The sequence below is a fragment of the Mytilus edulis genome, chromosome 5 (assembly GCF_963676685.1).
Source record: "Mytilus edulis chromosome 5, xbMytEdul2.2, whole genome shotgun sequence".
Classification (NCBI taxonomy): domain Eukaryota; kingdom Metazoa; phylum Mollusca; class Bivalvia; order Mytilida; family Mytilidae; genus Mytilus; species Mytilus edulis.
The window spans coordinates 9,714,640-9,734,659 of NC_092348.1; the positions used below are offsets into that span (position 1 = coordinate 9,714,640).

General features: G+C 33.2%; 8 non-coding genes across 8 annotated transcripts; all 8 read right to left on the reverse strand.

Annotated features, from left to right (window-relative positions):
- Positions 1-753: 753 nt before the first annotated feature.
- On the reverse strand, positions 754-892 carry LOC139525678 (U4 spliceosomal RNA). Its single transcript, XR_011665008.1, has one exon. It is a non-coding gene; the product is annotated as a U4 spliceosomal RNA (small nuclear RNA).
- Positions 893-1,814: 922 nt separating this feature from the next.
- LOC139525630 (U4 spliceosomal RNA) lies at positions 1,815-1,953 on the reverse strand. Its single transcript, XR_011664961.1, has one exon. It is a non-coding gene; the product is annotated as a U4 spliceosomal RNA (small nuclear RNA).
- Positions 1,954-2,874: 921 nt separating this feature from the next.
- On the reverse strand, positions 2,875-3,013 carry LOC139525629 (U4 spliceosomal RNA). The gene has a single exon (XR_011664960.1). It is a non-coding gene; the product is annotated as a U4 spliceosomal RNA (small nuclear RNA).
- A 921-nt stretch (positions 3,014-3,934) lies between these two features.
- On the reverse strand, positions 3,935-4,073 carry LOC139525679 (U4 spliceosomal RNA). The gene has a single exon (XR_011665009.1). It is a non-coding gene; the product is annotated as a U4 spliceosomal RNA (small nuclear RNA).
- Positions 4,074-4,995: 922 nt separating this feature from the next.
- Positions 4,996-5,134, reverse strand: LOC139525680 (U4 spliceosomal RNA). The gene has a single exon (XR_011665010.1). It is a non-coding gene; the product is annotated as a U4 spliceosomal RNA (small nuclear RNA).
- Positions 5,135-17,740: 12,606 nt separating this feature from the next.
- Positions 17,741-17,879, reverse strand: LOC139525681 (U4 spliceosomal RNA). The gene has a single exon (XR_011665011.1). It is a non-coding gene; the product is annotated as a U4 spliceosomal RNA (small nuclear RNA).
- A 921-nt stretch (positions 17,880-18,800) lies between these two features.
- On the reverse strand, positions 18,801-18,939 carry LOC139525634 (U4 spliceosomal RNA). The gene has a single exon (XR_011664964.1). It is a non-coding gene; the product is annotated as a U4 spliceosomal RNA (small nuclear RNA).
- A 921-nt stretch (positions 18,940-19,860) lies between these two features.
- On the reverse strand, positions 19,861-19,999 carry LOC139525682 (U4 spliceosomal RNA). The gene has a single exon (XR_011665012.1). It is a non-coding gene; the product is annotated as a U4 spliceosomal RNA (small nuclear RNA).
- Between the last annotated feature and the right edge of the window lie 21 nt (positions 20,000-20,020).

Sequence of the window (20,020 nt, forward strand, 5' to 3'; positions counted from 1 at the left end):
AAATGACAAACGGCTGTTATAGTTGAGAAAACACAAGTTTGTATAGTGGCTATATTAATGGGGAGATAATCTCTCAGTAAACTACGTAGGGTATACGCATATATACGATCTCTCAGGTGGATGGACGGATTGGTGTTTAACGTCCAGTGGTGAATATTACATGCATATCAGGATAAGAAGACAGAAATACATGAATTTTAAGATCTTTTAGCGATAGTTTACGACAATTTGTACATTTGTCGATAAAATCTGCACTGAAGCAATATATAAAAAAAACTGTTCATATTTTGATTTTAATGATTCATTTTTTTAAAAAGGGGGAGGGGCTGTTAAGTTCGGATATTTTCCTAGATGTAATGCTCCTAGTCAATTACAATCTATCAAAACCACCAAAAGTGGCATTCATTCTTCAAAACAGATGAGGAAAATGATGAAAATGATGAAATCGTTTGTATTATAATGATTTGATGCATCAAAACCGTGTTTGTCATTTTCACATGTTCAGTCACAACACTCACTGGTCAGGAGGATGTAGATGATAGAGATCAACCTAGAAAATGTTGAGTACTTCAATGCACCTCATTGAACCTAAAAGAATGAGATCATGCGAATTTGTGTTTCGCCAAATTGTGTCATCTGATCATTAGATTTACCTACTAAAAGAAAATTACTTGAATACTACTTTAGCATTTTGTCATATGTTTCAAAGCAGTTGGTTTGGTCGACTTTTCTTTATTTAATTGTGTATCATTGCCTCCGTAGAGGCGTTCAGAAATTGCGACTGCTGCCGTATTTCAGGCATCAGCGCGGGGTATTGGGTATAGTTTTCAACTAGCAATAACCACGCCTCGGATAAACCTCATCGGCTATGGTACCGCCACTGCGCAAAGCTAATGAATAACGTACAGTGTACACTGTTTGTTTTAAACTACATTTACTCTATCAAAGGTATTCTAGTAATTTTATTCCGTGCAAAATTTTGGGTAGCTGACATTGTTCTACCTTTTGTACTTGGCATTAATTTACATTTGAAAGAGGTTCATCCTTTTTGATGTTCACTGAAATGACAAACGGCTGTTATAGTTGAGAAAACACAAGTTTGTATAGTGGCTATATTAATGGGGAGATAATCTCTCAGTAAACTACGTAGGGTATACGCATATATACGATCTCTCAGGTGGATGGACGGATTGGTGTTTAACGTCCAGTGGTGAATATTACATGCATATCAGGATAAGAAGACAGAAATACATGAATTTTAAGATCTTTTAGCGATAGTTTACGACAATTTGTACATTTGTCGATAAAATCTGCACTGAAGCAATATATAAAAAAAACTGTTCATATTTTGATTTTAATGATTCATTTTTTTAAAAAGGGGGAGGGGCTGTTAAGTTCGGATATTTTCCTAGATGTAATGCTCCTAGTCAATTACAATCTATCAAAACCACCAAAAGTGGCATTCATTCTTCAAAACAGATGAGGAAAATGATGAAAATGATGAAATCGTTTGTATTATAATGATTTGATGCATCAAAACCGTGTTTGTCATTTTCACATGTTCAGTCACAACACTCACTGGTCAGGAGGATGTAGATGATAGAGATCAACCTAGAAAATGTTGAGTACTTCAATGCACCTCATTGAACCTAAAAGAATGAGATCATGCGAATTTGTGTTTCGCCAAATTGTGTCATCTGATCATTAGATTTACCTACTAAAAGAAAATTACTTGAATACTACTTTAGCATTTTGTCATATGTTTCAAAGCAGTTGGTTTGGTCGACTTTTTTTTATTTAATTGTGTATCATTGCCTCCGTAGAGGCGTTCAGAAATTGCGACTGCTGCCGTATTTCAGGCATCAGCGCGGGGTATTGGGTATAGTTTTCAACTAGCAATAACCACGCCTCGGATAAACCTCATCGGCTATGGTACCGCCACTGCGCGAAGCTAATGAATAACGTACAGTGTACACTGTTTGTTTTAAACTACATTTACTCTATCAAAGGTATTCTAGTAATTTTATTCCGTGCAAAATTTTGGGTAGCTGACATTGTTCTACCTTTTGTACTTGGCATTAATTTACATTTGAAAGAGGTTCATCCTTTTTGATGTTCACTGAAATGACAAACGGCTGTTATAGTTGAGAAAACACAAGTTTGTATAGTGGCTATATTAATGGGGAGATAATCTCTCAGTAAACTACGTAGGGTATACGCATATATACGATCTCTCAGGTGGATGGACGGATTGGTGTTTAACGTCCAGTGGTGAATATTACATGCATATCAGGATAAGAAGACAGAAATACATGAATTTTAAGATCTTTTAGCGATAGTTTACGACAATTTGTACATTTGTCGATAAAATCTGCACTGAAGCAATATATAAAAAAACTGTTCATATTTTGATTTTAATGATTCATTTTTTTAAAAAGGGGGAGGGGCTGTTAAGTTCGGATATTTTCCTAGATGTAATGCTCCTAGTCAATTACAATCTATCAAAACCACCAAAAGTGGCATTCATTCTTCAAAACAGATGAGGAAAATGATGAAAATGATGAAATCGTTTGTATTATAATGATTTGATGCATCAAAACCGTGTTTGTCATTTTCACATGTTCAGTCACAACACTCACTGGTCAGGAGGATGTAGATGATAGAGATCAACCTAGAAAATGTTGAGTACTTCAATGCACCTCATTGAACCTAAAAGAATGAGATCATGCGAATTTGTGTTTCGCCAAATTGTGTCATCTGATCATTAGATTTACCTACTAAAAGAAAATTACTTGAATACTACTTTAGCATTTTGTCATATGTTTCAAAGCAGTTGGTTTGGTCGACTTTTCTTTATTTAATTGTGTATCATTGCCTCCGTAAAGGCGTTCAGAAATTGCGACTGCTGCCGTATTTCAGGCATCAGCGCGGGGTATTGGGTATAGTTTTCAACTAGCAATAACCACGCCTCGGATAAACCTCATCGGCTATGGTACCGCCACTGCGCAAAGCTAATGAATAACGTACAGTGTACACTGTTTGTTTTAAACTACATTTACTCTATCAAAGGTATTCTAGTAATTTTATTCCGTGCAAAATTTTGGGTAGCTGACATTGTTCTACCTTTTGTACTTGGCATTAATTTACATTTGAAAGAGGTTCATCCTTTTTGATGTTCACTGAAATGACAAACGGCTGTTATAGTTGAGAAAACACAAGTTTGTATAGTGGCTATATTAATGGGGAGATAATCTCTCAGTAAACTACGTAGGGTATACGCATATATACGATCTCTCAGGTGGATGGACGGATTGGTGTTTAACGTCCAGTGGTGAATATTACATGCATATCAGGATAAGAAGACAGAAATACATGAATTTTAAGATCTTTTAGCGATAGTTTACGACAATTTGTACATTTGTCGATAAAATCTGCACTGAAGCAATATATAAAAAAACTGTTCATATTTTGATTTTAATGATTCATTTTTTTAAAAAGGGGGAGGGGCTGTTAAGTTCGGATATTTTCCTAGATGTAATGCTCCTAGTCAATTACAATCTATCAAAACCACCAAAAGTGGCATTCATTCTTCAAAACAGATGAGGAAAATGATGAAAATGATGAAATCGTTTGTATTATAATGATTTGATGCATCAAAACCGTGTTTGTCATTTTCACATGTTCAGTCACAACACTCACTGGTCAGGAGGATGTAGATGATAGAGATCAACCTAGAAAATGTTGAGTACTTCAATGCACCTCATTGAACCTAAAAGAATGAGATCATGCGAATTTGTGTTTCGCCAAATTGTGTCATCTGATCATTAGATTTACCTAGTAAAAGAAAATTACTTGAATACTACTTTAGCATTTTGTCATATGTTTCAAAGCAGTTGGTTTGGTCGACTTTTCTTTATTTAATTGTGTATCATTGCCTCCGTAGAGGCGTTCAGAAATTGCGACTGCTGCCGTATTTCAGGCATCAGCGCGGGGTATTGGGTATAGTTTTCAACTAGCAATAACCACGCCTCGGATAAACCTCATCGGCTATGGTACCGCCACTGCGCAAAGCTAATGAATAACGTACAGTGTACACTGTTTGTTTTAAACTACATTTACTCTATCAAAGGTATTCTAGTAATTTTATTCCGTGCAAAATTTTGGGTAGCTGACATTGTTCTACCTTTTGTACTTGGCATTAATTTACATTTGAAAGAGGTTCATCCTTTTTGATGTTCACTGAAATGACAAACGGCTGTTATAGTTGAGAAAACACAAGTTTGTATAGTGGCTATATTAATGGGGAGATAATCTCTCAGTAAACTACGTAGGGTATACGCATATATACGATCTCTCAGGTGGATGGACGGATTGGTGTTTAACGTCCAGTGGTGAATATTACATGCATATCAGGATAAGAAGACAGAAATACATGAATTTTAAGATCTTTTAGCGATAGTTTACGACAATTTGTACATTTGTCGATAAAATCTGCACTGAAGCAATATATAAAAAAAACTGTTCATATTTTGATTTTAATGATTCATTTTTTTAAAAAGGGGGAGGGGCTGTTAAGTTCGGATATTTTCCTAGATGTAATGCTCCTAGTCAATTACAATCTATCAAAACCACCAAAAGTGGCATTCATTCTTCAAAACAGATGAGGAAAATGATGAAAATGATGAAATCGTTTGTATTATAATGATTTGATGCATCAAAACCGTGTTTGTCATTTTCACATGTTCAGTCACAACACTCACTGGTCAGGAGGATGTAGATGATAGAGATCAACCTAGAAAATGTTGAGTACTTCAATGCACCTCATTGAACCTAAAAGAATGAGATCATGCGAATTTGTGTTTCGCCAAATTGTGTCATCTGATCATTAGATTTACCTACTAAAAGAAAATTACTTGAATACTACTTTAGCATTTTGTCATATGTTTCAAAGCAGTTGGTTTGGTCGACTTTTCTTTATTTAATTGTGTATCATTGCCTCCGTAGAGGCGTTCAGAAATTGCGACTGCTGCCGTATTTCAGGCATCAGCGCGGGGTATTGGGTATAGTTTTCAACTAGCAATAACCACGCCTCGGATAAACCTCATCGGCTATGGTACCGCCACTGCGCAAAGCTAATGAATACATTCTGGTACAGGATTGTGTAAATGTTCGCTAACGTCGCCAACGTCGCCAACATTTACGAAATCATTACTGTTCGCCAACGTCGCCAACGTCGCCAACATTTATGAAATCAATACTGTTCGCCAACGTCGCCAACGTCGCCAACATTTATGAAATCAATACTGTTCGCCAACGTCGCCAACGTCGCCAACATTTACAAACTCATTACTGTTCGCCAACGTCGCCAACGTCGCCAACATTTATGAAATCAATACTGTTCGCCAACGTCGCCAACGTCGCCAACATTTACAAACTCATTACTGTTCGCCAACGTCGCCAACATTTATGAAATCAATACTGTTCGCCAACGTCGCCAATGTCGCCAACATTTACAAACTCATTACTGTTCGCCAATGTCGCCAACGTCGCCAACGTTACCAGCATTTATGAAATCAATACTGTTCGCCAACATCGCCAACGTCGCCAACATTTACAAACTCATTACTATTCGTTAATGTCGCAAACGTCGTTAACATTTACGAAATCATTACTAATGACTGTTCGCCAATGTCGCCAACATTCAGGAAAACATTACTGTTCACCAGTGTCGCTATCATTGCCAACCTTTACGAAACCTGTACTGTTCACTAACATTTAATGTTCGCCAAGTGTGCGTCAACTTCATTGTTCGCCAACCTTAACATATCATAATAATTATTGTTTACCAAGTTCGCCAACATTGTTTTAAATTTAATGTTGGCCAACTTACTTAAGTTTGCCAACTTAGCCAAGTTCGCCAACATTTATTTTTGTATCTTTTTATATTCACTAACATTATTTTTCATTTACTGTTTGCACAGTTTGCAAAAAATATTTTTTATGTTTTGTTTAGCATGTTTGAAAACATTAAATTTAGATATAAATATATTATTATAACTTTATGGTGAAAAATTAAATTCGGATTTTGGCCTTATGTATCCGTCCTTGTCTCTGGAAATACACAAGTTGTCAACATCCGTTTTCTCTAACTTTTCCTGGAAATTGACCGCTAACTTTTTATTGAGTCTTACTTGGTCATGTTGATGCTATAGAACATTATAATGCTGTGAAATGGTATACATGTACAGTATGTCCCTTAAGTTATTTTTGTAAGTTTCAAACATTAAATACCTACTAAAAAATTGAATTAAATTTGAGTACAAAGGTGATCACATTGACACATACTGTATTTTTAATTTAAATTATTTGCGAATATCCATGACCAGCAAATTCAAATTCAAATATATTTTATTGCTAATCTAAGCGCCTACAAGGAGCAGAACAATCAAGATTAATTACATACAAATGATTACAAGTGATTATGATTAAGACACAATGTTATAAAAAAAAAAAAAAAAAAAATTTATTAAGACAAGTAGAAGAATACAACAAGCACAGTGTTTAATAATATTAACTAGGTTAAAAAAGGGGGGGTCACTGGACATTACTATATATATATATATCATTTAAGGAAACTTTCCTATATGAGGATAAATTTTCCAACAATTCTCTGAGTTTCTGGAGTATGAAAATATCTTCAGAGGACATTAGCCAAATAAATTGTGATTTAATATCCAAACCAATAAAATTTTTAAACCGTAGTTTTATTTTATTTAAAAAGTTGAAACGAATATTTGAATGTTTTTGACACTGAAGAAGAAAATGAATTTCATCCTCAACCTCAGTACCACACAATTTACAGATACGTTCTGACACTGTTAGATTTTTGTACCTTCCCCTCTCAATTTCTAAATCGTGAGCACTGATACGGAATTTCGTTAAATAATGTCTATATCTAAAATTTTCCTGCAAAAGGTAATTTTCTAAGCAAAATCTGCTTTTAAAAAGTCTATAAGTTCTAAGCTTGTTACCATATAATTTATTGCCTCTGAAATCATTATTAAGCTCAGTTTGCCATATTGAATCATATTTTGATTGCATCTTTTTTCATAAATAGATTTTTTAACTTAATAAAACCTTCAAAAATAGAGTATATCTGCCCAGTTCACCCATAACTGCAATATTTGTTGCTTTTTTACTTACTCCAAGTATAAATTTACAAAAGCTTAAATGAGCGTTCTCTACTGCCAGGTCTCCACATAGTTTTTTTGAAATAGTTATCCCCTTGAGTGTTTAGTTTGTGAAAGTTAATGTCACCCCATATTTCACTGCCATACATGTACAATAAGACTGATTTAACTGTATGGTCAAAAACATGAAGTTAGTGTTTTTAGCATGTTTTAACTTATAAGAATATTCCTTTTTACTACTATTACTATCATACTATCAGACCACTCAGGGACGAAATGAGACATTTTTAAAAGGGGGGTTCCAGCCTTCACCTGTTCACGCTTAACTTTTGAGTCCACAAGCCAGACACTCAATTTTTTGAAAATTTTAGTCGGATTCTGTTGGCTTGTAGATAGAATTTTACAAGCCTGAGAGCAATTTTACAACCAATGCCGTAGGACTTGTGGTTAAGCTTGAAGACTGGGGTTGCCAACCTAGGATAAAAGGGGGAGGGTCCAACTAAATGTTCCCATTTTAATGCATAGTTTGTCAATTTAAAACCCCCACCCCCCTTGACGACAGTAAACTGGTTAATATAAAATAAATTAATGTTTTTGTTTTAAAATTATTATTTATTTCTTTTCTTATTTTGCTAGTATTTTTTGGCTTTTAAACTAGCCTTGAAACATGAGGTTTAATCTTTAATCTTCAGTGGCGGATCCAGAACTTTTCCTAAGGGGGGCCCGTTGGATGACCTAAGGGGGGCCCGCTCCAGTCATGCTTCAATGATTCCCTATATAATCAACCAAATTTTTTCCACAAAAGGGGGGACCCGCCCCCCCCCCCCCCCCCCCCCCCCCCCCCCCCCCCCCCCCCCCCCTGGATCCGCCTATGATCTTTTCACAATTATTTATAAATTTCCCTTATTTTATTGAACAGAAAATTATTTTTTCAATGATTTCTTCAAAAAAGTTAATATTTATATGATCAGTCATTGTCAGTTATGATTCACAGTGGACAGGTGTAGTTACTGATAGTGTCAGAGCTACTAAGTATAACAACTTAATATACATAAGAATTAAGACTAAGTTTAGTAAAATGGGGGAAACAGTTAAAGAATTGTGATATATTACTCTTTTTAAGGGTAAATGATATTATGTAAAGCAAAATTATATTCGGGTGAAATTTGATCCGGTGGAAAAAATGTCACAGTAGTTGTTCTTATTTTTTTATCCGGAGGAAAATATTTTCCTGGGATATTTTTTCCTCTGCTGTGAAATTCTATCTGGGTAGTTAACTTAAAGAATAGTTATTAGAAAAAACTTATCCTTTAAAAATACTATGAAATAATAATAGTGTATTTAAAATAAAGCGAAATTGTTAAAAAAAAATGTATTATAATGAGAAATAATTTCACAAATTATCCTTGAAAAAATTTCATGAACATAAGGAAGAAAACCAGAAGTAATTTCAAAGATCGTAATTGTAAAAATAATATCATGATTAAATAAGGTTAGTGAAATACATGTAAAAGTGAATTGTTTTCAGATCTTAGTACAAATATAAATTTAAAAGTAAGGTAGAAATATAGTTGCATTACTACTGTAAACAGTAATAGAAGAATTTGCTTATGATGATATTTTTAACTATATAAATAGTTTTGTCTGGGGACAGAGATGTAGTTGTTGATTATATGGAAATCAGATAAATCATAGCAGAACAATATATTGGAACAAAAGCATGTTTAACAGCTGGATAGTTTTTACCTGTGAAATGTTATCTGTCTTATTAAATCAAGTTGTAAGTTATCTTTTAATATAAATGAATATATAAAAAATAAGATTCAATGAAAAATTTCACTATAAAATAGATTTAGAAATATATTATATTAATATCTTTAAAATTTTAATAGCTCACAATTACCTCCCTTTGATAAATTATGCAAATTTGGTCTACCTTTGTGATATTTTATAATTATAGTCGGGTATATATTGATTGTGAATAACTTACATAGTAGTTAATGGAACTCTATTTTACACGGTTCTGTGAAATATAGTACGGCAAATATATACCAGTACATACTATCCGCATAACACAGATAGATTTTCACTCCTCTGGAAAAAATCAACCTGTGAAATACTATGCCTGGAAAAAAATTACCCGGACAAATTATCCTCAGGATAACATATCACAGAGGAAGAAATAAACCGTTACATTTACACTAAAACTTATATTTTTTAGCATGATTTATAGAGTAAAAGTTATAGTTTTGAAGGATAGAAACTTAGAGAACTTATAAGTTAAAATGAAGGCATATATAGAAACATAAATGGTGTTTATAATTTTAAACACATTTATTAGGTCTTTCCACTTTTCCGTGGAAAGACCTATTGGTTTTCTTCTGATTATTATTATTTTTTTCCGGCTAATTTTTTTCCTTCGCTGTTTTTTTGTTTCGCAAGATGTCGCTTAGATTTTTGGAATATCATATCGAACAGTTTATACGCTTTTGAAACTGACCCTGCTTAACCGAACACTTTCTCATATAAGAGTTATCTCCCCAAACACTGTTTTTCTTGTTATCGCTTAATATTCGCAACCATATTTATTTTACCAAATTGCTCGTTATATCCTCAGGATGATTTGATTAATTTTGACCGAAGCTATCCGGAGACTCCATATGAGAGTTATTTCCCCTTTTATATTTGATATAAGTGATATGCATTTTTAACTGGAAAACCATAAGTGTTAGAGGCCTAGGGTCTTTTGATTTGAGGTCCTTGGTCCCAAAAAAAGAAAATGAGGTAAAGGTCAAAGGTCAAGGTCATGATTAAAATTTTGATTTTGGCTTGTTATCTCTTATTTTCAGAAATCATGAGATATCGACAAAATATTTTCACAAAATTGTTAGTTACGACATGTCGTAACACATAAATCTTAGTCGAAAGGGTACATAGATGTTCCAGACCATATGAGTATTTGGACCGTACGCGTAAGGTCCGGACCGTATACGTATACTCGTTAGGTCCGACTATACGCGCACGGTCGGACCGTATGAGTATACGCGTATGGTCCAGTACGAGCTGACCATACATGTTATTGGATCATATGGTTTAAATTTAAACAAACATTTATCACAATCTTTATTTTTAGTTTTACAAATTGCTATTATTACAATTACTAGTAGATAGATAAAATGAACAAACGAACAATTGAAATTAAATATTTGTTTAATTGTATATCTGAATCCTGTTTTGGTACTCTCGCCCAAGGTGGCACTTGCTACCACAAGTAACGTAATATTGTTTTCGTTTACATGTTTGCAGTTCATGCATGTTCCTTTGCATTTGCATTTTTTTGTAAAGTTGCTAAATATTCTAAAACAATTGTCCTTCCACATTATGTTTACTTACGATATCTTCGATTTCAGTGATCAGAACTAAATGTATTACTGATCGACATGCTAAATACAAGAGATTAACAGATTTAATTAGCGTGAATTTTTGAAATAGTTAAAATATAAAGTTTTTATTTCAATTACCATTGAACTTTTTTATATTAATTTGAGCGTTAAGTTATGTTGATCTGCTATATGCATTTGTATCTAATACACTTGACCAACTTCCTAATATCAGTCAGACCGTACGTGACGGTCCGACCGTATGAGTATTTTGAAAAAGTACGCATACGGTCCAGACCGTACGGGTACGGTCCAAATACTCATACGGTCTGGAACATAGACATTTGAGTTTTCCCCCTTTTTATATCTAATATCATACGTACAGCTGTATGGTAATATAACTCATTAACAATATAAAGTAGAGGACTAGAGTCTTTTTATATGAGGTCCTTGGTTTTATGACCTTGAAATTGAGCTCAAGGTCATATGCTTATTTAACACTAGATTTTGACCTTTGCTTTTACCTCATATGTACACATGATAAAGCCATGGGACTTTTTGCATTAGGTTGTAAGCAATGTGACCTTTAAAAAAACAACTGGAAGTGACATTTTGTCAACCAGAAGTAGCTATTTTTTGTACTAAATCAATGTAAAAGTATATAGAACCATATATTTTTGGAATCAGTGTCAAGTAAACTATCAAACTTTTAAACCGGAAGTAAAAGATTATCTCCCTTTTTTATATATTTTTCTATATAGAAACCATATATTTTTGGAGTCAGCGTAGAATAAGCTGTCATTTGATACTGAAACTGACATTTAAAATCAAATTTTAATATTTTCATTTTTAAATAGATTCTTGCTGGTGGAAAGACCTTCAATTGTTCTCTGAACAATTGGTTTTTAATTGTATCATGTTATGGTGTTTTAATGGAGATGAAATTATAAAACAAATATTTGATTACATGTGTATTCATTGGTCTACACTATATTTTAATTTTTATCATTACCCGCATGATTTTGATTTTGATTTTAATCTGATGTTCAGTAATTGTCGTTTGTTTATGTGGTTCATAAGTGTTTCTCGTTTTTTATGTAGATTAGACCATTAGTTTTCCTGTTTGATTGTTTTTTTCACTAGTAATTTTTGGGGCCCTTTATAGCTTGCTGTTTAGTGTGAGCCAAGGCTCCGTGTTGACAACCGTACTTTTACCTATAATGGTTTACTTTTATGAATTGTGACTTGGATGGAAAGTTGTGTCATTGTAACTGATACCACATCTTCTTCTATCAATCATGTCTATGACATCCTGTTTGATATAAAGTTAAAAAAAGGATAGAAATATATGTTTTCTTGAATTTGACAGTTATATATGCATATGATGTCAAGATAAACCTGCTTTTCATTTAAGAATTTTTTTTTAACTTATATCTTGGGAGTTTTATAGCACTATTTTATTTTTATTTAGTTTTTTTATAAAATTATAAAATGTTTTTGAAATTTGAGGATACATGGTTAAATTAATTTTAAAAGCTTGTAAACAGGAGAAAATTTGTTTACCTCCACTCTTCCAGCTTTGTGCAGTGATGGTGATTTTTTTTTTAAATACAATGAAATCTTATGTGAAATTTTGCTGATTTACTGGACAGGATAAAACTTTATTCATATCTAGTATTTTTTTATTTGAATATGTTGACACAAATAAATTATGCACACTTTAAAAAAAAACAAAATTAACAAAGACTGATATCATAAATATATAGGAAAACAATGGTGGTATTAATTCTAGTAATAATACAATAGTAAACATGGTAAAGTTCAATATATGCATTGAAATTTTGACAATTTTTATTTTTGACTTATAGTTCTTTATAGATTGGAAATTTGCACTTTATGTTGTTTTTATGCAATTTACTAATGAACTTATAAGCCAATGCTTTTATTATGTTTATTGATATGCTTTAACCATTGTTACTGCATTACAAAATAGTGATCAATTTAAATATTTGTAATATATTTATTTTTCTGTTTAAGAATTATGGTACTTTATAAATATGAAAGTAGGCATAGAATGTTGATGGTTATAAATGCCTGAAAACACGAAACCCAATTTGATGTTAATTAAATTTTACAACTTAATTCTTGTTACCTTTTAATGTATTACAATGTACCTTAACATTTGTCATAAATGTACAACATGTACATAGATAAAAACTTTAATAAAGAAAAATTATGAGTAGGAATAGTTAATTTCCGTACATAACTTTAGTTTAAGTGAATTGATCTGTATGAAATTTAAACTCAAGGATGGAAACTTGAAAAGTAAAGTTGGGATTGATTTTGGGGGTTATGTTCCAAACAGTTTAGGAATTAAGGTCCTAAAAAGGGGTCCAAATAAGCATTTTTTTGAAGATATTAATTTGATGTTTGGTTTTTTATTTTATCATTGCAAGTTACAAAGAAGTTTGAATTTTGTTGCAGTGTAATGATTTTGGGCAGAGTTATGGTCCTTTTACTTTTGAAAATTCACTAAAATAATCAGTTTTCCTCACCTTTTTTGTCATTCTTGAATATATGGATTTGATAATTAGTATATAAATTTATCATAACAAGTAACAGTTCAAGTTTAAATTTTTTATTTGGTCTGATAATTTTGTGCAGAGTAATGGTTGTTGGGATTAGAAAATTATCTGAAATAATCAGTTTTAAACACTTTTTTTGTCATGCTTAAATACATTGATTTGATATTTGTTTTAATGTTTACAATGACAAGTTATAAATCAAGTTACAATTTTGTTCCAATACAATGAATTTTTTAATTTGTAGGGGATTTTGCATTGCCATGCAATACTCACAGAATGCTTGTTGTATGCCCGTTTACAGTCAGGGGTACTACTTGTACAATTTATTTTTATTTACTTGGAGAAGTAAAAAAAATAAGTAAATAAATAATTTTTGAATAATCTCCCCTTAATTTTCTTAAAAATTTACTTGTATAAGTAAATTTTTCTTACAATCCCACAAAAGTCATTAAGTTTTGAGATGTAAATTTTGCCTTTCATGATTTTTCCCTGGTTTACTGATTTTTTTTTTATTAGAGTTCAATGTTTCATCTCATTAGTTCAACAAAGAAACTGATTGCGCAAAGATCTTAGTAATTGCGCAAGGCCTTCAAAAATTGCTCCTTGGAAGCTTGTAAATGAGCAGTGTTCTGAAGATAACAGACAAATGAGATTTTCATTGTCTATTAAATTACACTTAAATGATTAGTAAAGACATCTGCAAAGGGCAGATAATTTAAAATTCTATTACAGCAAAGAAATTATAAAAATTTAATAAAAGAAGATAGGATGACTTTTTTACTTTCAAAAGTTAAAAAATCTGAATGTTTAAGGGACATAACTCAGCCAATATTATTTTTAAAATATATTTAAATTAATATTACTTCTGCAAGTAATTAAAAATAACTTGTACAAGTATTACTCCTGACTGACGTATTATGGTTTATCATTGAAAGTTTGTCCGTCTGTGTGTTCGTTCGTTTTTAACATGTTGGACATTAACTGAAAAACGCTTTAACTAATATGCATAAAACTTTGGTAAATTGTTTATATCTATTGACGTGAGTTGCTTTTCTTTTTATAATGATATACTGGATTTACCGTTTCCTACTTTTATTTATTAAAAAAGGGGAGATTCTCCAGTTTACAGACAATAACCTTAAAAATAATTTCACCAACTTGCAAGAAACTGTGGTGAATTGTTTAATTCTATTTACATGAGCTTCCTTTTGATTTTTATAAATTTTATACTACATGTATACCTTTTTTGATTTATGGGGTTTAATTCTATAAAAAAAAGGGGGATTTTCCAGTTTTCGGACAGTAACTTAAAGATGTCAATTTAAATTGTTTATATCTATATTGTTGTAAGCTTTCTTTTGGTTTTTATAAATTGAAGATTTTACGCTTCCGAGTTTGGACAATATCCTTACAGTGCTTAAAGCAGTTTTTATTAAGAATTGATGACTTATTTTTATTTATTAAGATAACCTCCCTTTAGTTTTTTTTATAAATTTTTGATGAAACATTGAGAAGTTATTAAATAAAATTGAGAAAGGAAATGGGGAATGTGTCAAACTGACAAAAGATTTACTAAGTATTGCCCAACAGCATACTTAGTATTGCGCAACAGCACAGTGTATTGCACAACAGCAAGAAATCTTTAGTTGAATATAAATTGAATTTATACAAAATGTTCATTTAAAATTGTCTATTTACATGGTTTACTTTAACAAAAATATAATCTGAAACTTGTAGGTAAAATTTTACCAGACATGGCTACAATAATAATTGGAGTATGTATTTTTTTTGTAAAATATGTACTCTGACCCTGTCCGCCTGCCAATGAAGATGGCAGACATGGTAAAAAAAATAACACAGTGTAAAATGCAATTTTGTCTATTATTTAGTTATTAACTGTAATGAATTGAGATAATCTGACAAGAGCAATGTTGGAGAGTATGTGTCCTCTGTAGAATATGCACTTAGACTAAGGTCAACAACACAGGCTCTTTAGAGCCTATAGTTATTTTAAAGTTAAAGAATTGAATGCTTTTTACATTTTTTTTTATGCAGATATATAATGTTACGAAGTTATAAATGTCTGTCATATGTACATGTCATTGACCTGATTTTCACTGTTGAGTTACTGCTTTTTATTTTAAAAGCACTTGTTACATTTTATAATGATGTTTAAATGGCTGTTAGCAGGCTGGTAAGTCTTTTTTGAAGATTTTTGTATTCCTTTTTGGAAACTATTTATGGGCTATAGCTATTTAATTATAAAAAATGTAGCACTATTTAGTTTCTGGATAGGTTGCAATTGTTCAACTTGATTAAACTATTAATTTTTAGAGATGGTATTAGATTTGCATGATTTTTTTTTCTCACAAAAGATGGTCAAGTATATATCCCTTATATTCCTAAGTATTGATTGAATTTGTCATTATGAGTTTTTTATTTATTCTTATTTTTACGGTATATGTTTTTTTTAATGATTTGAATGTTGGCAATTTTAAGGCAAACAGGTGGTACTTGTTTGAAAGACTCTTAAACTGTAGAACAGGGGTACTTGTTAAAATCATTTGGAAGTTGTGGAATTTGGCGAACAGGATTATGGGATTATATCTATATATCGATATCCCTTCTGAATAACTAGGTTTTGTTAGCTTTGAGGAATGACAACATTTTTGTGTTTTGTATAGTATATTACCATAAAAGGTTGCTTATGAAATACCTAATTGTCCTGAACATGACATATAAGATGTCTGCATGTTGATTTATTTATGAATTATGTCTTTGTATCAATGATGAAATTTAGTTAATGTAATAACTAGTCAGTGATAATGAAAACCCTGGTGTGAGATTTTTTTAATTTAAATTAAATGCATTGTTACAAACACAAGCGAAACTAAGAAGATGTTATATTTAAATAACATCAAATATATTTTAAGTTGGCGAACCTTAATTATGTTTAGATTTGGCGACATTGGCGAACAGGGCTACTGTTAAGAATGTTGGCGACGTTGGCGACGTTGGCGAACAGGTGTACTGTTCAGAATGTTGGCGAAGTTGGCGACGTTGGCGAACAGGGGTACTGGTTAGAATGTTGGCGACGTTGGCGACGTTGGCGAACAGGGGAACTGTTTAGAATGTTGGCGAACAGGGGTACTGTTCAGAATGTTGGCGAAGTTGGCGACGTTGGCGAACAGGGGTACTGGTTAGAATGTTGGCGACGTTGGCGACGTTGGCGAACAGGGGTACTGTTTAGAATGTTGGCGACGTTGGCGACGTTGGCGAACAGGGGTACTGGTTAGAATGTTGGCGACGTTGGCGACGTTGGCGAACAGGGGTACTGGTTAGAATGTTGGCGACGTTGGCGACGTTGGCGAACAGGGGTACTGGTTAGAATGTTGGCGACGTTGGCGACGTTGGCGAACAGGGGTACTGGTTAGAATGTTGGCGACGTTGGCGACGTTGGCGAACAGGGGTACTGGTTAGAATGTTGGCGACGTTGGCGACGTTGGCGAACAGGGGTACAGGTTAGAATGTTGGCGACGTTGGCGAACAGGGGTACTGTTCAAAATGTTGGCGACGTTGGCGACGTTGGCGAAGCGGGTACTGTTCAGAATGTTGGCGACGTTGGCGACATTTACGAACATTTCCCCAATCCTGTACCAGCCTGAATGAATAACGTACAGTGTACACTGTTTGTTTTAAACTACATTTACTCTATCAAAGGTATTCTAGTAATTTTATTCCGTGCAAAATTTTGGGTAGCTGACATTGTTCTACCTTTTGTACTTGGCATTAATTTACATTTGAAAGAGGTTCATCCTTTTTGATGTTCACTGAAATGACAAACGGCTGTTATAGTTGAGAAAACACAAGTTTGTATAGTGGCTATATTAATGGGGAGATAATCTCTCAGTAAACTACGTAGGGTATACGCATATATACGATCTCTCAGGTGGATGGACGGATTGGTGTTTAACGTCCAGTGGTGAATATTACATGCATATCAGGATAAGAAGACAGAAATACATGAATTTTAAGATCTTTTAGCGATAGTTTACGACAATTTGTACATTTGTCGATAAAATCTGCACTGAAGCAATATATAAAAAAACTGTTCATATTTTGATTTTAATGATTCATTTTTTTAAAAAGGGGGAGGGGCTGTTAAGTTCGGATATTTTCCTAGATGTAATGCTCCTAGTCAATTACAATCTATCAAAACCACCAAAAGTGGCATTCATTCTTCAAAACAGATGAGGAAAATGATGAAAATGATGAAATCGTTTGTATTATAATGATTTGATGCATCAAAACCGTGTTTGTCATTTTCACATGTTCAGTCACAACACTCACTGGTCAGGAGGATGTAGATGATAGAGATCAACCTAGAAAATGTTGAGTACTTCAATGCACCTCATTGAACCTAAAAGAATGAGATCATGCGAATTTGTGTTTCGCCAAATTGTGTCATCTGATCATTAGATTTACCTACTAAAAGAAAATTACTTGAATACTACTTTAGCATTTTGTCATATGTTTCAAAGCAGTTGGTTTGGTCGACTTTTCTTTATTTAATTGTGTATCATTGCCTCCGTAGAGGCGTTCAGAAATTGCGACTGCTGCCGTATTTCAGGCATCAGCGCGGGGTATTGGGTATAGTTTTCAACTAGCAATAACCACGCCTCGGATAAACCTCATCGGCTATGGTACCGCCACTGCGCAAAGCTAATGAATAACGTACAGTGTACACTGTTTGTTTTAAACTACATTTACTCTATCAAAGGTATTCTAGTAATTTTATTCCGTGCAAAATTTTGGGTAGCTGACATTGTTCTACCTTTTGTACTTGGCATTAATTTACATTTGAAAGAGGTTCATCCTTTTTGATGTTCACTGAAATGACAAACGGCTGTTATAGTTGAGAAAACACAAGTTTGTATAGTGGCTATATTAATGGGGAGATAATCTCTCAGTAAACTACGTAGGGTATACGCATATATACGATCTCTCAGGTGGATGGACGGATTGGTGTTTAACGTCCAGTGGTGAATATTACATGCATATCAGGATAAGAAGACAGAAATACATGAATTTTAAGATCTTTTAGCGATAGTTTACGACAATTTGTACATTTGTCGATAAAATCTGCACTGAAGCAATATATAAAAAAACTGTTCATATTTTGATTTTAATGATTCATTTTTTTAAAAAGGGGGAGGGGCTGTTAAGTTCGGATATTTTCCTAGATGTAATGCTCCTAGTCAATTACAATCTTTCAAAACCACCAAAAGTGGCATTCATTCTTCAAAACAGATGAGGAAAATGATGAAAATGATGAAATCGTTTGTATTATAATGATTTGATGCATCAAAACCGTGTTTGTCATTTTCACATGTTCAGTCACAACACTCACTGGTCAGGAGGATGTAGATGATAGAGATCAACCTAGAAAATGTTGAGTACTTCAATGCACCTCATTGAACCTAAAAGAATGAGATCATGCGAATTTGTGTTTCGCCAAATTGTGTCATCTGATCATTAGATTTACCTACTAAAAGAAAATTACTTGAATACTACTTTAGCATTTTGTCATATGTTTCAAAGCAGTTGGTTTGGTCGACTTTTCTTTATTTAATTGTGTATCATTGCCTCCGTAGAGGCGTTCACAAATTGCGACTGCTGCCGTATTTCAGGCATCAGCGCGGGGTATTGGGTATAGTTTTCAACTAGAAATAACCACGCCTCGGATAAACCTCATCGGCTATGGTACCGCCACTGCGCAAAGCTAATGAATAACGTACAGTGTACACTGTTTGTTTTAAACTACATTTACTCTATCAAAGGTATTCTAGTAATTTTATTCCGTGCAAAATTTTGGGTAGCTGACATTGTTCTACCTTTTGTACTTGGCATTAATTTACATTTGAAAGAGGTTCATCCTTTTTGATGTTCACTGAAATGACAAACGGCTGTTATAGTTGAGAAAACACAAGTTTGTATAGTGGCTATATTAATGGGGAGATAATCTCTCAGTAAACTACGTAGGGTATACGCATATATACGATCTCTCAGGTGGATGGACGGATTGGTGTTTAACGTCCAGTGGTGAATATTACATGCATATCAGGATAAGAAGACAGAAATACATGAATTTTAAGATCTTTTAGCGATAGTTTACGACAATTTGTACATTTGTCGATAAAATCTGCACTGAAGCAATATATAAAAAAACTGTTCATATTTTGATTTTAATGATTCATTTTTTTAAAAAGGGGGAGGGGCTGTTAAGTTCGGATATTTTCCTAGATGTAATGCTCCTAGTCAATTACAATCTATCAAAACCACCAAAAGTGGCATTCATTCTTCAAAACAGATGAGGAAAATGATGAAAATGATGAAATCGTTTGTATTATAATGATTTGATGCATCAAAACCGTGTTTGTCATTTTCACATGTTCAGTCACAACACTCACTGGTCAGGAGGATGTAGATGATAGAGATCAACCTAGAAAATGTTGAGTACTTCAATGCACCTCATTGAACCTAAAAGAATGAGATCATGCGAATTTGTGTTTCGCCAAATTGTGTCATCTGATCATTAGATTTACCTACTAAAAGAAAATTACTTGAATACTACTTTAGCATTTTGTCATATGTTTCAAAGCAGTTGGTTTGGTCGACTTTTCTTTATTTAATTGTGTATCATTGCCTCCGTAGAGGCGTTCAGAAATTGCGACTGCTGCCGTATTTCAGGCATCAGCGCGGGGTATTGGGTATAGTTTTCAACTAGCAATAACCACGCCTCGGATAAACCTCATCGGCTATGGTACCGCCACTGCGCAAAGCTAATGAATAACGTACAGTGTAC